This window comes from Rissa tridactyla, chromosome Z, assembly GCF_028500815.1.
Source record: "Rissa tridactyla isolate bRisTri1 chromosome Z, bRisTri1.patW.cur.20221130, whole genome shotgun sequence".
In the NCBI taxonomy this organism is placed as follows: Eukaryota; Metazoa; Chordata; class Aves; order Charadriiformes; family Laridae; genus Rissa; species Rissa tridactyla.
The window spans coordinates 20,724,540-20,740,739 of NC_071497.1; the positions used below are offsets into that span (position 1 = coordinate 20,724,540).

General features: G+C 39.3%; 1 protein-coding gene across 5 annotated transcripts in view; it reads left to right on the forward strand.

Annotated features, from left to right (window-relative positions):
* SNCAIP (synuclein alpha interacting protein) overlaps window positions 1-16,200 on the forward strand; it is a 90,302-nt gene that overhangs the window by 14,798 nt on the left and 59,304 nt on the right. For 3 of the 5 annotated variants that reach the window (XM_054186164.1, XM_054186162.1, XM_054186166.1), the window contains exon 2: window positions 2,709-2,834. The exons of the other annotated variants lie outside the window; for them this stretch is intronic. The gene's annotated coding sequence lies outside the window, so the exon portion shown is untranslated. The remainder of the gene's footprint in view (window positions 1-2,708; window positions 2,835-16,200) is intronic. 5 annotated transcript variants of the gene reach the window in all.

The following is a 16,200-nucleotide window of genomic DNA, read 5'->3' on the forward strand; positions in this document are numbered from 1 at the left end:
GAAGGACAGTGTGTACACTCACACACACTTTCTCACGTGGTGTTTCTTTAGTTTGGTAAAGTTTTACTTTGCTACAGAGTGGTTTTAGGTGACACATGGACTTTATACTTTCAGGCACCGTGTAGGACAGAATGGTTGAATTTTCGTTTTTCTGTGTGTTTTCCATACAGAACAAGTCATGGTTGTTATCTTGACTAATGACTTATGGTACATTATGAAGCTTGATAAGGAATGTAGAAATGCAAAGCACGACATCGTTAGTATTCAAATAGTTAATTCCTTCTTATTTGACAATGTCACTGAATAGCTGCACAAGGCTCTGCTCTTTCTTTGCTTACATTAGCAGTGTACTGATTGTGTCAAATAATTTAGGAGTCCTGTCAGCTGATCTCCCAATTGTCATTTAGTAGTTGCCTCCTGAATTAAAGAGAACGAATAAGCACTGGCTTTAATGTTGAGTGCACTGTATTTCAGTCGCTTGTATTCTTTGAAATAATGAAGTGAACTGCAAATAATCTTGACATGAAATAGCACAGCATTTTATGTCTCTCTTTCAATGTTCCAAGCAACCATGACTTGATCCATATAAGTCTTTGATTCAGTCTCAAATCTAAGTTTAATGGAGGATTTACAGAAATGTTGAACAGCACTAGTATTCTTACATGATTGATGCAGTGTTCTATATATATTTTACAGTTCTGCATTATAAATTATTTGGTGTTTTAGTATTAAAAACAGATGACAACCTATAGCTTTAGTATTATGTATGCATAGAAGATGGATATATACCCATACATACTCTGTGTATCTGTGATTGCTGAATCTCTAGACTATATTAAAATGTATTATTCATTTCTGCCAACAATCATGAGTCAGTGGAAAATAATGGGCGCAATCATTTGAAAAATGCGCATTCACAATTTACTTGTATTCATCTCAAAGTTCAGACTGCAGATGTGTAACCATTCTTTTTACTGTTCTCAGTGATGCGTGTAAGCCTCCTGAGGATTCGCATTTATGAACTTCCTGCATTGCCATTGGTATTTAAAGTAGAACAGATAGGTAACATGAAATAAAATTTATTTCTGCCATAGAATTTACTGATATGAGGTAGTTATAAAAAAAATCAAAATCAACACAGCCTGATTTTGTTAGTTCAGCTGCTGTATTTTCACTTGTAAAGTCATAAATTCAATTTGCAATGGGCTTTCCCTAGTAATTGCAAATATTGTATGTGTGTTTTCTCCAAGGAGTCACACTTCGGAGTAGAAGTGGCTTTTTTCCTAAAATTTTGCAGGAAGTAGAGGAAAAAAAAGATCAGTATCTTTTAAGCTTACTTTATTAAGCAAGTTTTTCTGGTCAGATTTCATGTTTCTAAAATGAGTAAAGAACAGAATTGTTAATTCCCGATGTTTCTGCTCAATCATAATTTTCCGTGGAAAGCTATGTCATACACAATCTCCTGATCTGTATGGGAATATATTATTTTAACCTGGGTTTGGTGATAGCGTTAAATTACAGACATTCAAAACAAATGTATCTGAAGACTTCTTTGGGTAGCTCTGCTTAGGAAAATATTTTTAAAGCACAGAGGGGGTACAATGAACTAGTTACTAGCTGTGCAATTTAAACTTGAGCCTTTGTACATTCATTGCTCCAAAATATATCAATGGCAGATTTCCCACTGCTGTGCATGTGCTGTTTTATTTCCCATTGTTCCAGATTGTGCTTCTGGTCTAATTTAATCTTCTTCATAGCTTGATAGGATATGTTCAGTTATTTTTTGTTTTGTTTTAGTCCATTCATTGATATTATATCCTTTATATTTTTCACAATTTCAAAACGTAAAGGAAAAAGCCCTTTTGTAGATCTTGTTAACAGAGCTGCTTTTTACATATTGCTGAGATCTTGCAATTTCAGAGGTTGTTTTGGTTATGGGGATAGCACAGTGTGATTAATCGTAAATTCAATCTTATTAGAACCTGCATAAGAAAATACTGCACTATCAATCCATTGCTGTAATTTTGGCTCTTGGAACAGATTGGAATCCAGATTAAGAAAAACATTTTTTTTTTCTTTTTTTTTTTAATTTTAAAAACATGTTAGGATTGATTGCTGTGATGAGGGAGAAAGTGAAAATGATGTTTTAACTACAGGTATAGTGTAACATAATGTTCCCTCAGTGTATTTTAGATCTCCAACTGCAACATGAAAAATGCAAGTTTCACCAGGACCAACAGACACAAAAAATATTTTCCTGTAAATGCAGTGGTTTAAACCAATCAGGTTGCTTGAAAAATTACAGCACTTACAAAATCGTTAAAAAATATTTGCAGATTACAATTTTTTTAGACATGGGCCTCCATCCAGGGTGGCAACATAATAAATAACCTGCTTTGAGGGAGATTGGTTCCATAAAATTAAGAAAGTGAAAAAATCAACAGTGCTGTGTTTACATCACCGTAATTCTGCAGAGTGAAGGAAGTGATTCTCTTTCTTGCTTTGAAAACTAAATTTAGTGCACATTAAGAAAGAGAGAGTAATCTTTTTTTTTCTTTGCATCCCCTACTCACACCCCGTGGAGTACTCGAAGGAGCCCTGTCCTGGCTGAGAGAGGTGGTGGTTTGGAGCCAGCACAGCTGATGCCAGAACCGTTAGGTCATTCATTAGTGAAAGCAGGAGAATAATCAGTGCTTGCTCTTTTCTAGACTGAAAAGGAGCTTTTCACATTTCTGAACTGGAAAGTGCGCATATGTCATGACATCGGGGGGCTAAAGTATCTTCCCCGGAGTTCAGTTTTGGAGACTGGCTGATTTGGCAGCTCTGGTTTTCAGGTGGGTATGTGAATCACAGTTACCTTAACAGCAAATCGTGTCTGGTTGTTCAGTGTAAATGTGAATTTTAGGTTCTGCAGTGTATTAGCCAGAATGTCATATTCTGTAGAATTGTTTGTTATATGCACTGTTGGTTTCCATGTATACACAAGTACATAACAGTGTGTTTTCTGTTCTAGTGAGACTGCCAGCTGATTCTGAAAGATCTTACTTAGATCTGACTTAGATCCACTTTCCTTAGCATGGAAATAACTGCTTAAAAGGCCCTGCTACATTTTTAGAGAATTCGTACAAGCCTTAACTAACTTGCAGGCAAATGGAAAGTTGAGTTATCTTGCAGGGAAGAATGTGGCTTCGTAAGTATTTTGTGGATGGGCTCTTTGAGTCCATCAGTCAGTCAGAGGAGAGATTGTTGTCTTTGCCACTTATGGTTCTACAGATGTGCCTAATCTCTTGTCTAAACTCTCCCATAAGCCACTTAGTAGTTTCTTTGTGTGACTTTCCAGCACTTCTTATGGCTCTGCATGCGTTTCTGTAAATCCACAAAGAACGGTACTGCTACAAAACTCAGTTGCTTATCTGCGCTTGTGGCTGTGTTGGATCTTTGAATGTTTGAACAGCTGAAGTAGGTGAAATTTTTCATAAATGGTCAGAACTTTGAGAACGCAGCTGTGAGGGTTGGAGACTCTGTTGGATCTAGGCTTTCAGGCAGATTCAGAATTCACTTGCCCCTGTTAGTCTGCCTTCTCTAAGCTCAGTATCGTTCTTAAGGCAGTAAGGTTGCAAAATTTATATGTCTGAATATATGCCTGTTATATGTCTGTTCAGTGCAGTATCTGTACTGTAGTTCACATAAGGTTTTACTATGATAGTGCAACTGCTCACAGAGAAGAACTGATGGTGATGACATAAGGGACGCTCATATTTTACGTGAGCCTGAATCACCAGTTCACAGAGGGCTCTGACAGCTGCAGACAGTGCGTTCTTCTCTTTGCCCAGCCAGGGTTCTTCTGCACTTGTAAGACATCATTTCTCATCTCCTAAGAGTATTTGTGAGAGTTACAACTGACTTTTGAGTAGCAGGAATATACTGTGTGGAAGATGGATTTGTTAGATAACAAGCAACCTAAGATCATATTCATCAGTAGCAGCTAAGTGCTGAACTGACGTTGCAATCCAGAGTTCCTTTTCAGACTATACAGCTATGATAAAGATCAGTGAATCATCTGTGTAATTGAAACACCATATGAACATCCTGGACCACATAAGGTTCCCAACTTTGACAGTACTCCACAATGCAAATTCTGGGATTGGCAATGCTTTCTTCTGTGTAGTAGGATATATGAACCAGGAAATCCTTGTTCCTCCCTGCTCACCAGATGTAATGCCCCTTTACCTTGCAACAAGTGAATGGAAAAGACTGGAGCTCGTTTAAAAGGAATAATCTCTTAAACAGTTGCAACTGGCACTGATTTGTTCTGAGGAGTATTAAAGCTGTCTTCTCTTCCTGGAACTGGGGCAGATCCTACCTGGAGTGTTGTTGCTTGTTTCAGTATGCATGCGTGTGGGAAAAAGAGGCAGTAAAAGAAATATTCCTTTGTTGGAAAAATGGAATAACAGTCTTAAAACACTGCCTAGCCAACTGCATTTATTCCCAGTAAAGTGACTACACTTGTACCTTGGTCACATGCCAAGACTGATGATGTGCTTTATAGATGCAGAAAATTATGTTAATAAAACTACAAATTATAGTGCTACTATCCACAAGCACAAGCTTTCCTATGACAATATTGTTTACTTCAAAACTAAACATTATAACATTGATGCTAAATTACTTGCACAGATTTTAAACCAAATCTAGCCAATCAGTGTTTCTGCTTACTTGTCAGTTGCGGATAACTAAATATTTGCTTGTGAAGCTAAGCTGCTGTCTGCCAAATGTTCTCAGGTTTTTTTTTTCCTCAGTAAATAGATGTATTCCCAGTTTCTAATTTTATTCTTTTACACCCTCTTAGAACTAGGAGTAGAAATGTTGGTTGTTATAATTTTTAGTGAAAAAACCCAGAGATTGTGGTATTTGGCCATACATTCTTTCAATAATCCCTGTCAACAGATTTTACTAAATGTAGCAGCTGTTCCTGGAGGGCCCAATAGTCATTACAAGAGGAGAGTTCAAGAGTGCAGTACGGGCTATCTCGGTGGAGCTGGAGGAGTTGGGGGGACTAGAAATGAAGATGATAGCTCAATGGTGAGAGCAGTCCTTCTCTTTGTATGATAAGCAGCTCAGGCATACAGTTTCTGTATCTTAAATTACAGTCCCTTTCAGAGGTCATCCTAAGAGATATGGTTGCATAATTTCACTTGTGAAGGCTAGCGGCTGGGAGTCAGAATTGGATATTAGTTAATAGTTACCAGAGACCAGAACCATCTGTTTTGGCATGCTTTCTTGTTGCCTTGAACAGAAATGTAGTTGGTGTGGAGCAAAAATGAAGCTACTGCTGAGTAAAAAACTTAGTTACAAATCAGTCCATACATAAGCCTATCTGTCTTGTCCCATTCTGGTTTATCACCAGGCCCTATCTGATCATCTTAGCTATTAAACTTATTAGTTCTCACTGTCTAGCTCATGACATGGTTTGATAGCTTTATGAATGACTTCTTGTTCAGTGAAGTTTGAGTGGAATATATAAAAAGGAAATAAACTGTGTTCCTAATAGTCTCGAGAGGCTCATCCTTGTTAATATTTTTGTTTTTCCATTACCTTTGAAACTTTGACATCATTGCCCCAATTTTTCACTCATTTGAGGCTGATTTTTGAGTCATTCAGTTTCTTCATGTGCTTGAACACGAGGCACTAGACTGTTTCTCTCAGCTGCAAACGTTTCCTGTTATCCAGCTCTGATTTTTCCTACTGTTGTCACCCGTGTCCATGTATTCTGGTCTTTTTCCAGACAGCAAGGCTGCTTTTTGGCTCCTTCATTTCCTTTCCATGTGTCCTTAATTAACAGTGACACCCACAGAAGTAGCTAGAGTCCTTTAGGCAGAGCACTTAAAATCTTGGGCTTTAAGAGAGTCACATATAATGGAGCAGGGGAGACTGAATAGTTGTCTGGAGAGTAGAGTCCTGGATGGAAAGTAACAGAAGTGCAAATGAAAAGTTTTCTGTTTGTTTTAGTAATTTATAGTGTGGAGTCAAACCCAAGAGATAGATTTAAACTTTAGCGGTAGGACATCTGTGGTCTAGTTTCCAACGGCAGTAGCAAGTCATTGTGGCCAACTGACATCCAAAAAGTTAAAAATACTGGTGCAGTATTTATGCATGTGGTAAAGGAAGGCACAGTGGTTTAAAAACTAATCTTACCATCTGTGATACTTCAACATGGAGGGCATTGGTTACAAATTTCTGTATGTTCATTAAAGGTCTAATTTCTTTCCTTTCTCCTGCATTTTCTGCAGCTGTTTCTACCAATACCGAAGTAAATGTGAGAGTAAAATACTGGTGAGTCAGAATGGAGGAGTTCTGAATTTGCTTTTTACAAATGTAGTAAATTATACAGGGCAGAAGTGCACCCACCTCCCTTTCCTTATCCGTGCTGTCTTTTAAACACATAATTTAAACTTGCAGAGATTGTAAAAGTCAGTATTGCTCCAGTGAGTGGAAGACAATGAGGCATGCCTATTCATCTGTCTGGTAAACAATTCTGGAAAAAATAGCAGTTGAGAGAGGAGATGATGCATGCTTTCAGAGACAACATATACAGTAGTTCTGGCTGAGTTCTGACTGCTACTGGTTCTGGTTTTGGTAAAAATAGATAATTACAGTAGGTGACACTGCATTAAAGAGCTCTTCAGGAGGACTAATTGCTAGGTGTCTGATTTGGAATATGAAAGAACTGTATTTAGAATATAAAGTTCAAGATATTTTTTCCATTTGTCTCTGGTTGCATTCAAAGTGTTTCCATGTCTAGTGTGATCTCGTTTTCTTTAACTGCATTGCCTTGTTTGATCCAAGAGGATGAAAACTCAGAAAAGAAGTAGTGAAGAAAAAATAGCTGAGGGAATCATGCTGTCCGTTTTAGATTGTAAAGAGTGATGTACATTTTTCAAGCCGTGAAGTTTTTAAAATTTTCATCACTGATAGTGTTCCTAATCCAGAAATTTGTGACTTTTATATGTCCCTAATGGCTTATAGATATTTAGCTGAATAACAATTAGTAGGGGAGCTGTGTTGATCTGTTTGTGTTCTTTTTGACGTATCAGTCAATAGTAATAAAAAACCTGTAAGATCAATTTCAAAACCTCTTAGCAGCCACATAAAAAATAACAACTGCATTGATTTTTCTGAAAATTGTCCTGGAAGAATGGTGGGAGCATAATAGTATGAACGTAATGAAATGCATTTATCAATAGACTTATGTGTTGGATATACTGCATTAGAAGCCTACAGAAAGATGCTGCCAGTGCGGCGTCTAGATGTAAACTTTCATGGTCTCTTTGACAGATTGATGAAAGTGCAGAAATCATGAAAACAGGAGGGAAAACAAATATTGCAGACTACCTGTATCAAAAGGCAGACATTTGAAAGAAAATGCAAAATTAATGTCCTCTTCATTAAGCTAGTAAGTTCCTTAAAAGGACGTGAAACATAGTCTGTCATACATATGTTCTAGATTTTATAGAAGAGACTTTGTGAGAAATATTTTCAGACCCTGCTGGGATATAGTCAGGATTATGGCAATTTCCCATAAGAACATGTGTTTACCAGCTCCAGCTTCCTTTTGAAACACTGTAAAGAATTGCTTTCATTAATAGGTTGGGGTTTTTTTCTGTTTGAACAGGCAGAACAAACAGGATATCTTGGTCATAATGAGCAGCATAATGAAATGATAACTACATCCTAATTGCAGCTTGTTTATATCATGATTATGCAAACAATTATTTTGATAGGTATTTCTGTTTCTACACACCCTAAAAAGTCTTTAAGCAGTTTTGTCTCTTTTTGTTCTTTTCTCTGTTAAATACTTCAATATATAAGAAGGACACTAAAATGAAAAAGCATTGAAACCATGCCAACCTGTATATAAAATGCAAAATTAGTCTTCATCTCTGCCTTGCGTTTCGTTTTCAATGTTGGATATCCGATGTCACTAGCACTAGGATAGCCAATGATTGAAATGTAAACTTCCTTTTATTTAGTTTCACACAAATTTGTAAGCTAGCAAAATAATAGAAAATAAATGCATAGAGAAAGAAGTCATTGTTAGCGTAACAGCGACCAATACCGGTCCATACATCTCTTCAGAGATCTGCTTGGAAGAATCCCACGGGTTACAGCCCTGGAAAGGAGAGGAGTCTGAAAGCACTTGTTGATATACAAGGATCACCTCTGAGCTCAAGAAAAGTCCATCCCAACAAGCACGAAATCAAACAAAGGTGTCAGGAGCCAGTCCTGCTTGGTGCATGGATGAGCCAGGAGCTCCTGACTGAACTCAGACATGAAATGCACAAGAAGTGGAAAAAGGGTCAGGTGACCCAGGAGCAGTATAGAATTGTTGTCTAATCTTGCATGGATAGGGTTAAGAAAGCCAAGGCTGACCTGGAGTGGAGTCTGACAAAGGATAGGGTAACAGGAAATGCTTCTACAAGTACATAAACAGTGAAAGGAAAACTAGGGAAAACATGAACCTGCTGCTGAATGGGGCAGGGGAACTGGTGACAAAGGACACAGGAAAGGCCAATGTACTCAAAGTCCTGTGTCAGTCTTTACAGGTATGACAGGCTACAGGAATCCTAGGCACCTGAGATCAGAGGGATGGTCTGGATCAAGGGAGGAGGAGGACGAGGTGGTGGAGAAGGTTAGGGAGCACTTAATCTGGACACACATAAGTCCATGGGGCCTGATAGGCTGCACCCGTGAGTGCTGAGTGAGATGGCTAATGTCACTGTGTGACCGCTCTCAATTATCTTTGAAAGGTCACGGTGATTGAAGGCCAGAGGAGACCAAATATCACTCCTGTCTTCAAGAAGGACAAGAAGGAAAACCTGGGAAAAAACACACTGATCAGCCTCACCTCAATCTCTAGTAAGGTGATGGAGGGAATCTTCCTGTGAGGCACTTCCAAACACATGAAGGGCAAGAACGCAAGCGAGAGTAGTCAGCATTGATTTATGAAGGGGAAACACCGCATAACTAACCTGACAGTGTTCTACAATTAGGTAACTAGCTTGGTGGATGATGGGAGAGCAATGAATGTTTTTTACTGAGACTTTGACACTGTGTCCCATAACATCCTTATAGACAAGCTGACAAAGGTTGGGTGAAATAAGTGGACAGGGAGGTGGATTCAAAACTATCTGATTGGCTGGGCTCAGAGGGTTTTAATCAGCAACACAAGGTCTAGTTGGTGGTGAGTCACTCATTGCCTACCCCAGTGGTCAGTACTGGTGCCAGTACTACTTAAAATCTTCATGTTAGCAGTTAAACAGACCTGAACAGTGGGACAGAGTGCAGTATCATTAAGTTTGCAGATACAAGACTGGGAGGAGTTGTGATGCCATTCAAGGGACCTGAACAGGCTGATGGACCGGGCAGAGAGGAATCACACAAAGTTGAACTAAGGGAAATGCAAAGTCCTGCATCTGCAGACAAATAACCCCATGGACCAGTACATGCTGGGGGCCAACTGGTTGGAAACGAGCTCTGCAGAGAAGGACCTGGGTGTCCTTGTGGACACCAAGCTGACCATGAGCCAGAAATATGGCCCTGTGTCAAAGACAGCCAACAGCCTTCTGGGCTGTTTTAGGCAGAGTCTTGCCAGCAAGTCAAGGGAAGTGATTCTTCCTCTCTCTTCAGCCCTGATGAGGCCACACCTGGAGTACTGGGTCCAGTTCTAGGCTCCCCAGCACAAGACTTACTGGAGCAAGTCCAGAGCAAAGATGCAAAGATCATTACGGGATGTGAGCCTCTTTCATATGAACAGAGGCTGAGAGAGCTAGGATTGTTGAGCCTGGAGAAGAGAAGCTTCAGGAGAATCTTACTCATCTGTATAAATACCTGATGTGAAGCAATGAAGAAGAGGGAACAAGGCTCATCTCCATGATGCCCAGTGACAAGACAAGAGCAGTGGGCACAAAGCGAAATATATCTGAATACAAGAAATCACTTTTTTACTGTGAGGCTGGTCAAACACTGGTACAGGTTGCCCAGAGATATTGTGGAGTCTCCATCTTTGGAGATAGTCAGAATCCAACTCGACACAGTCCTGGGCTAAACCTGCTCTAGTTCACCCTTCATGAGCAGGGCTGTTGGACTAAATGATCTCAGCCTAAGACATTCTGTGCTTTAACCTCTACGAGTTATTTCTTTGGATATATAAAGATGCTAAAAATGTCCGTGTTCATTTTTTTTGATTTTTCCTTTGAGAAAATGGGGTTTCCTTTGAGAAAATGAATTTTTGTTTGATTTTTGATTGAGGAAAAAAAAATAACTGATTTTTGTTGATGGAAAAATATTTTTTAAATTCATTTTTTGCTGTTGGAATTTCGGCTTGTAAGTGCACTGTTTGCCTCAAGCGTCCATTTTTTTGAAAACAGTGGAACATTTCATATGAGAAAATCAAGTATATTTTTTGTGGAAGATGCTGATCTTTTTTGTGAGTGGAAAAAGTGTCCCTTTCATACCTGAATGATAAGAATATCACACTTTAAGTAGCTTGCTTATTTTGTGGCTATTTCATGTACCACTAGATCACTGGTTTTTAAAATTTCCAAGTAGATAATTTTAAATAGACATTAGAGCTTCTCCTGTAGCAGAGATTGGAGAACTATTGCTCTCTACATTAAGCAGAAACCCTTTGTCATTTTAGAGTCACACTGTCACAAAATGTTTAGTGAGAAGACTGAACAAATTCATTTTGAGAATGAGGCGTAACTGAAAATAACATGAAGTTAAATACATATTCATAGAAGAGTTTAAAGGAAGAAGCAGAAGCCCGTTACCATTTAAAGACCCTTTTTAAACAAGTGAAGGGAGCAGCCGTCATGCCCAAATAGGGTCAGCAGCTGGCAGGAAGTTCTACACCACAGCTTAGGTAAGTGGGATGAAAGTAGCAGTGGAAATAAGTAGAACTACAGGATATTTTCCACACTTGACTAGTTTAATGCCCTTTAACAAAAAATGGCTGAGAGGAATGAACAGTGCATTGTTTCATTTTATCTTCCCTAGAGGTAAAATCTCTTTTTTATATGGAAAATTACTAAATAAGGAATGAGCTTATTGAAATTAATGGTTAAAGTTACTTTGTGGTCCCTGTGTGCAAGAAGTATGACAACATGTCACAGTGGAGAGGAAACGATGCTGCTGCAGTGCATTCAGTCACTAGATACTGTACCTCTGTGTGCGTTACCTCAGTTAAAGCCCTGCGTTTCTTACTAGCACAAGTTGGCAAGTGGATAAGTGGCAGAGCCAGACCAGGTTCCACTTCAAATGCAAAAGTTAAGATGTTAGAAGTTGGAGTAGATCCCACCACCTGCTTTTCTTACAGTGTGGCTGCGGATTGCATCCAAGGCAGCAACTGTATGTTCCGCTCCAAGTGTGCACAGAGCGTATGGTACAGCTACGATTCTACTCTGGCCTCTGTTGTCACTAGATCATTACAAACAGTGGCATTACAGAAGTAGGTTGTGGTATGGGAACACCATGTATTCTTGCTGTGTGTTCTAGTGAGGTTTCTGTCTGGCCTTTCCTGCCATTTACGCATCTACGTACATATGTCATTTACAGAGGAGTTGTTTGATCTGGTTTTGATCTGCATGTTGGTGAGTCTTAAAGCCCGTAGAAAGAGTCAACTGGTGTGAAATAACTGAAACAGTTGCCATATAAGCTAGAGTACAATGGAGTAAGCATATTAATTTTGCATGACTGTAGGGTATTTCAAGTAAAGAGCAAATAGCCTTGTAGTAGTTCAAAGGGAATAAAACCATAAATTAATCAAATACAGCCAATGAAATATCTCTTTTTCAACAGATCAATTGAGCTTTTATTTGTTTTGATCCTGTCATTAAAGTTAAGCAGTCAATGCATTAGCTTTTGTACAGTGCTTGAATCATGTATGCTGTTTCACTTCTAAAATAGCAGCTATTAATTCCAACTCCAAAGATTTCTCCTTCAAGGCTGATTCAGACAAACAAGTTTATTTTTCTAGGCCTCATTCCAGAATGCTCAAGTGCATATATTCTGGCTGAATGCTTGCAGTCCAGTTTTCTTTATGCTTGAATCTTGAAGGAATTATAAAACCGTGGGGTGGAAAGGATGGTTTTATTATGAGAAATCTGGGGTGGTTTGCAGTGACCAGATGTCTTTCAAGTTGTGTTACATTAAAAACAGTTAGTCAGATGACTCAGTAGCCTGAATATTGATTTCTTTTTCTTAGGTTGCTGTTTTCTTTTGGGAATGAAGTAGTAGAATCCCTCTCTTTTAATATTAAATGTAATGGTTATTCATGGGAGCACTAAATGGAGTAGTATTTAGAAAAGCAAGAAGGAAGTACTTCCTAACAGCCAAATAGACACTCCTTACCTCAAAGTGGGTTACATCTTAGTCACACAGATATTAACGGCAAAGCTTGCTTGTACTTTGCTGGAGCTCGGATGTCAACCTTGGAGTAACACTTCCCTTTTGCAGTGAGGGAAGTGATACTATGTAAGTGATTCTATGATTCTGTGATGCTAAGTTATGTGAAGTACTATTCGGTGTGCTAAAAAGAATAAAACCCAACAAGCATGGGGAACTGTGTCTTAATAAGCATACTTCATCTTCATTCTGTGCATCCTGACATACATCATAGAATCATAGAATCGTTTGGGTTAGAAAAGACCCTTGAGACCACTGAGTCCAACCGTTAACGTAGCACTGCCAAGTCCATCACTAAACCATGTCCCTCAGCACCACATCTGCACATCTTTTATATACCTCCAGGGATAGTGGCTCAACCACTTCCCTGGGCAGTCTGTTCTCAATGCTTGGGAACCATTTCAGTTAAGAAATTTTTCCTAATATCCAATCTAAACCTCCCCTGGCCTAACTTGAGCCTGTTTCCTCTTGTCCTATCACTTGTTACTTGACAGAAGAGACCAACCCCCAGGTTGGTACAACCTCCTTTCAGGTAGTTGTAGAGAGGGATAAGGTCTCTACATCTCAGCCTCCTTTTCTCCAGACTAAACAACCCCAGTTCCCTCAGCCGCTCCTCATAGGACTTCTGCTCTAGACCCCTCACCAGCTTCATTGTCGTCTGGACATGTTCCAGCACCTCAATGTCTTTCTTGTAGTGAGGGGCACAAAACTGAACACAGTATTCCAGGTGTGGCCTCACCAGTACTACTAACAGACTACATAGTGTCAGTCATTGTAATTGTTAAAAATACTTGATGTTAAAATGCCTCCAGTTGTGACAAATTTTCTATGCAACTGACGGGGGCAGAAGATAGAGTACACCATAGGGTATTACCTACCTCCACGTGCTTCTTTGAAATCATAGAATCGTAGAATAGTTTGGGTTGGAAGGAACCTTTAAAGGTCTCTAGTCCAGCCCCCCTCCAGTGAGCAGGGACACCTTCAACTCGATTAGGTTGCTCAGAGACCCATCCAGCCTGACTCTGAGTCTTTCCAGGGATGGCGCATCTACCTCCTCTCTGGGCAGCCTGTCCCAGTGTTTCACCACACTCATCGTAAGAAATGTCTTCCTTATATCTAGTCTAAATCTACCCTCCTTTAGTTTAAAACCCTACCCCTTGTCCTGTCACAACAGGTGCTACTAAAAAGCCTGTCCCCATATTTCTTATCAGCCCACTTTAAGTATTGAAAGGCTTCAATAAAGTCTCCCCAGAGCCTTCTCCAGCCCGAACAACCCCAACTGTCCCAGCCTGTTCTCATAGGAGAGGTGCTCCATCCCTCTGATCATCTTTGGGCCCTCCTCTGGGCGTGCTCCAGCAGGTCCATGTCATTCCTGTGCTGAGGACTCCAGAGCTGTACGCAGTACTCCGGGTGGGATCTCACCAGAGCAGAGTAGGGGGGCAGAATCACCTCCCCTGACCTGCTGGCCGCGCTTCTTTTGGTGCAGCCCAGGGTATGGTTGGCCTTTGGGGCTGTGAGCACACATTGTCAGCTCATCTCCCTTAAGACTCCATAGGATTACTTTCTATCCAAGCAATAGGGATGAATATGTGATCTTGAGGTCTAGATACGTGACTAGGAGAAGTTCGATTAGTTTGGCCAGAAACAAATACATTTATTCTTGTCTAAAAATAGTGCTGAATGTACATTGGCTTCATTAGGAACGGAACTGGGCTTAGTATTTGTGCCTCTTCACGATTGTGGGTGGATTGTTTCTGCATGTCTCGAATGCAGAGTTTTTCTGAAGTTAGATTTTAAAAATATCATTTTTTGGTCTTGGAAAATCATTGTGTTTTGCTGCATTCCTTCTTCCTGTCCTATCAATGTAGCTTGTGCGTTGATGGTACTTGCGTGGTGATTAAAAGCAGTGCTTTTATTTTGACTTGCTTTAGAAGTATCATACTATTATGAATTGCTGCTGTGAACTTTTAAACTCAGGAAAACTTCTGAATAAATACGATAAGGGATAAGGTAATCCTGGTCTCAGAATTCATTCCTTCACTGAAATAAATCACATAATTTTTCAGCCTCACTGTTAACCTCTCTTCTTTTTTTTTATAATAAATTGTTATTTAAAATTCATCTTTACTGTTTAAAATTTCCCCTACTCCTATTGAGCCTTCCCTTTATATTTTTATATTTTAAATTTGACTGGACAGATAATTTCCTTTGCATGACATATTTTTCTTGGCTTACTACAAACTAGTACAAGAGAGGTGCTCAGTAAGTAATAGATGATCCAGACACTGAGCATGACAAGTAATAGAAAAAAAATGTTATTTCATGTAATTAGAAAAAACACTTTGGGAGCCCTAGAAGGTAACAAAAATTGGTTGTACAGCGCACTTCAGACTGCATTATAATATCACAAACCCTTATATGACTAAAAACTGTCAACATAGTCCAACCATATGTCAGGTTTTCATTTTATTTGAATGCAAGAGGCTGAAGTGGTATGCTTGAAAAGCAAATGTACCTCCATTTGAACTGCAGTGTCGCACCTTACATTCTCGCAGTCATGTGCTTGAATATTTATTGATTATATCCAAGTAATCTCCACCTTAGAGATAATGAAGAGAATGTAAATATGGATGAGAAGCTGGGGTCTTCTAAGAGCGCAGGCATGTATAGTATTGAATTTAAAGTATTGCTCACGACTAGATGATCATTGTAGGTCCCTTCCAATCAAAATATAATGTCCTCCTCTCCTCCCCTCCCCTCCCCTCCCCTCCCCTCCCCTCCCCTGATCTCCTTAAAAAGATGAATCTGCAAGCTTTCAGACTCTTTCATGCTTTCTCCTTTTGTTCTGCATTTATCACCTGCGGAGGTGTCATCTGTATTTGGTGAATAAAGATTTTCAGTTGTCCTGGGGATCTCCTGCAAAGCTTCAAATATGACCTCTTCCAGAGTCCGTTGTAGTATATTCACATCATGTCTTTTATTTAATTGGATTACTTTTGTACCATGGAGCTCTGTTAATAGACAAGGACACAGGCTATGCAAAAAGCCAGACAAATGTAGAGTCACTACACAATACCCGTCTCAAAGAGCACATAGTCTTTAATTTGAGACAACACACAGCTAGGCACCAGGGAGCATAAGAAGCAATAAGAGGTGTGATAGCTGAAGGGGTGGTGGTGTTAGCCCAGACTAGCTTTGCTAGGACACAGTGGCCAAGGTTTCTTGCCTTCATGCTGTAGTCCTAATTATGGCAGTGCTCCTGAACATACTATACTACTTTCCTTACACTCTGTAGTAAATAGGGTTACAAGGTCAAATTAATTTTGTGTAGAATTTCACGGTTACAGTAGACTGTGAGGATGGAGAAACTGAATTCAAAGTTCTGGATATTTCCTGACAGATGATGTGCCTTCCTGAACTGTGGATTTTAATCGGGTGCTGGACTTTTCACTGCAGGCTAAATAGATTTAACATAATGTAACATTCTGTTTGTTTGAAAGTGAAGAAACTTGGGTTTATGCTTATGGTATTTCTTAATGTTAGGGAATAAAATTTAGACGCTTACCAGCTTTCAAGCAGTACTTGAAACACATACTGTGTGCTTAAATTAAAGATGTAAAGTCTTTCCTTTCTGCCCATGAATCTCCTTCATCGTGAGCTACTATAGCCTCTGATGCTTAGGAGAGGGCAATATGTTTATTTTGTTGTCTTAGACCTGTAATTGTAAAATGTAAC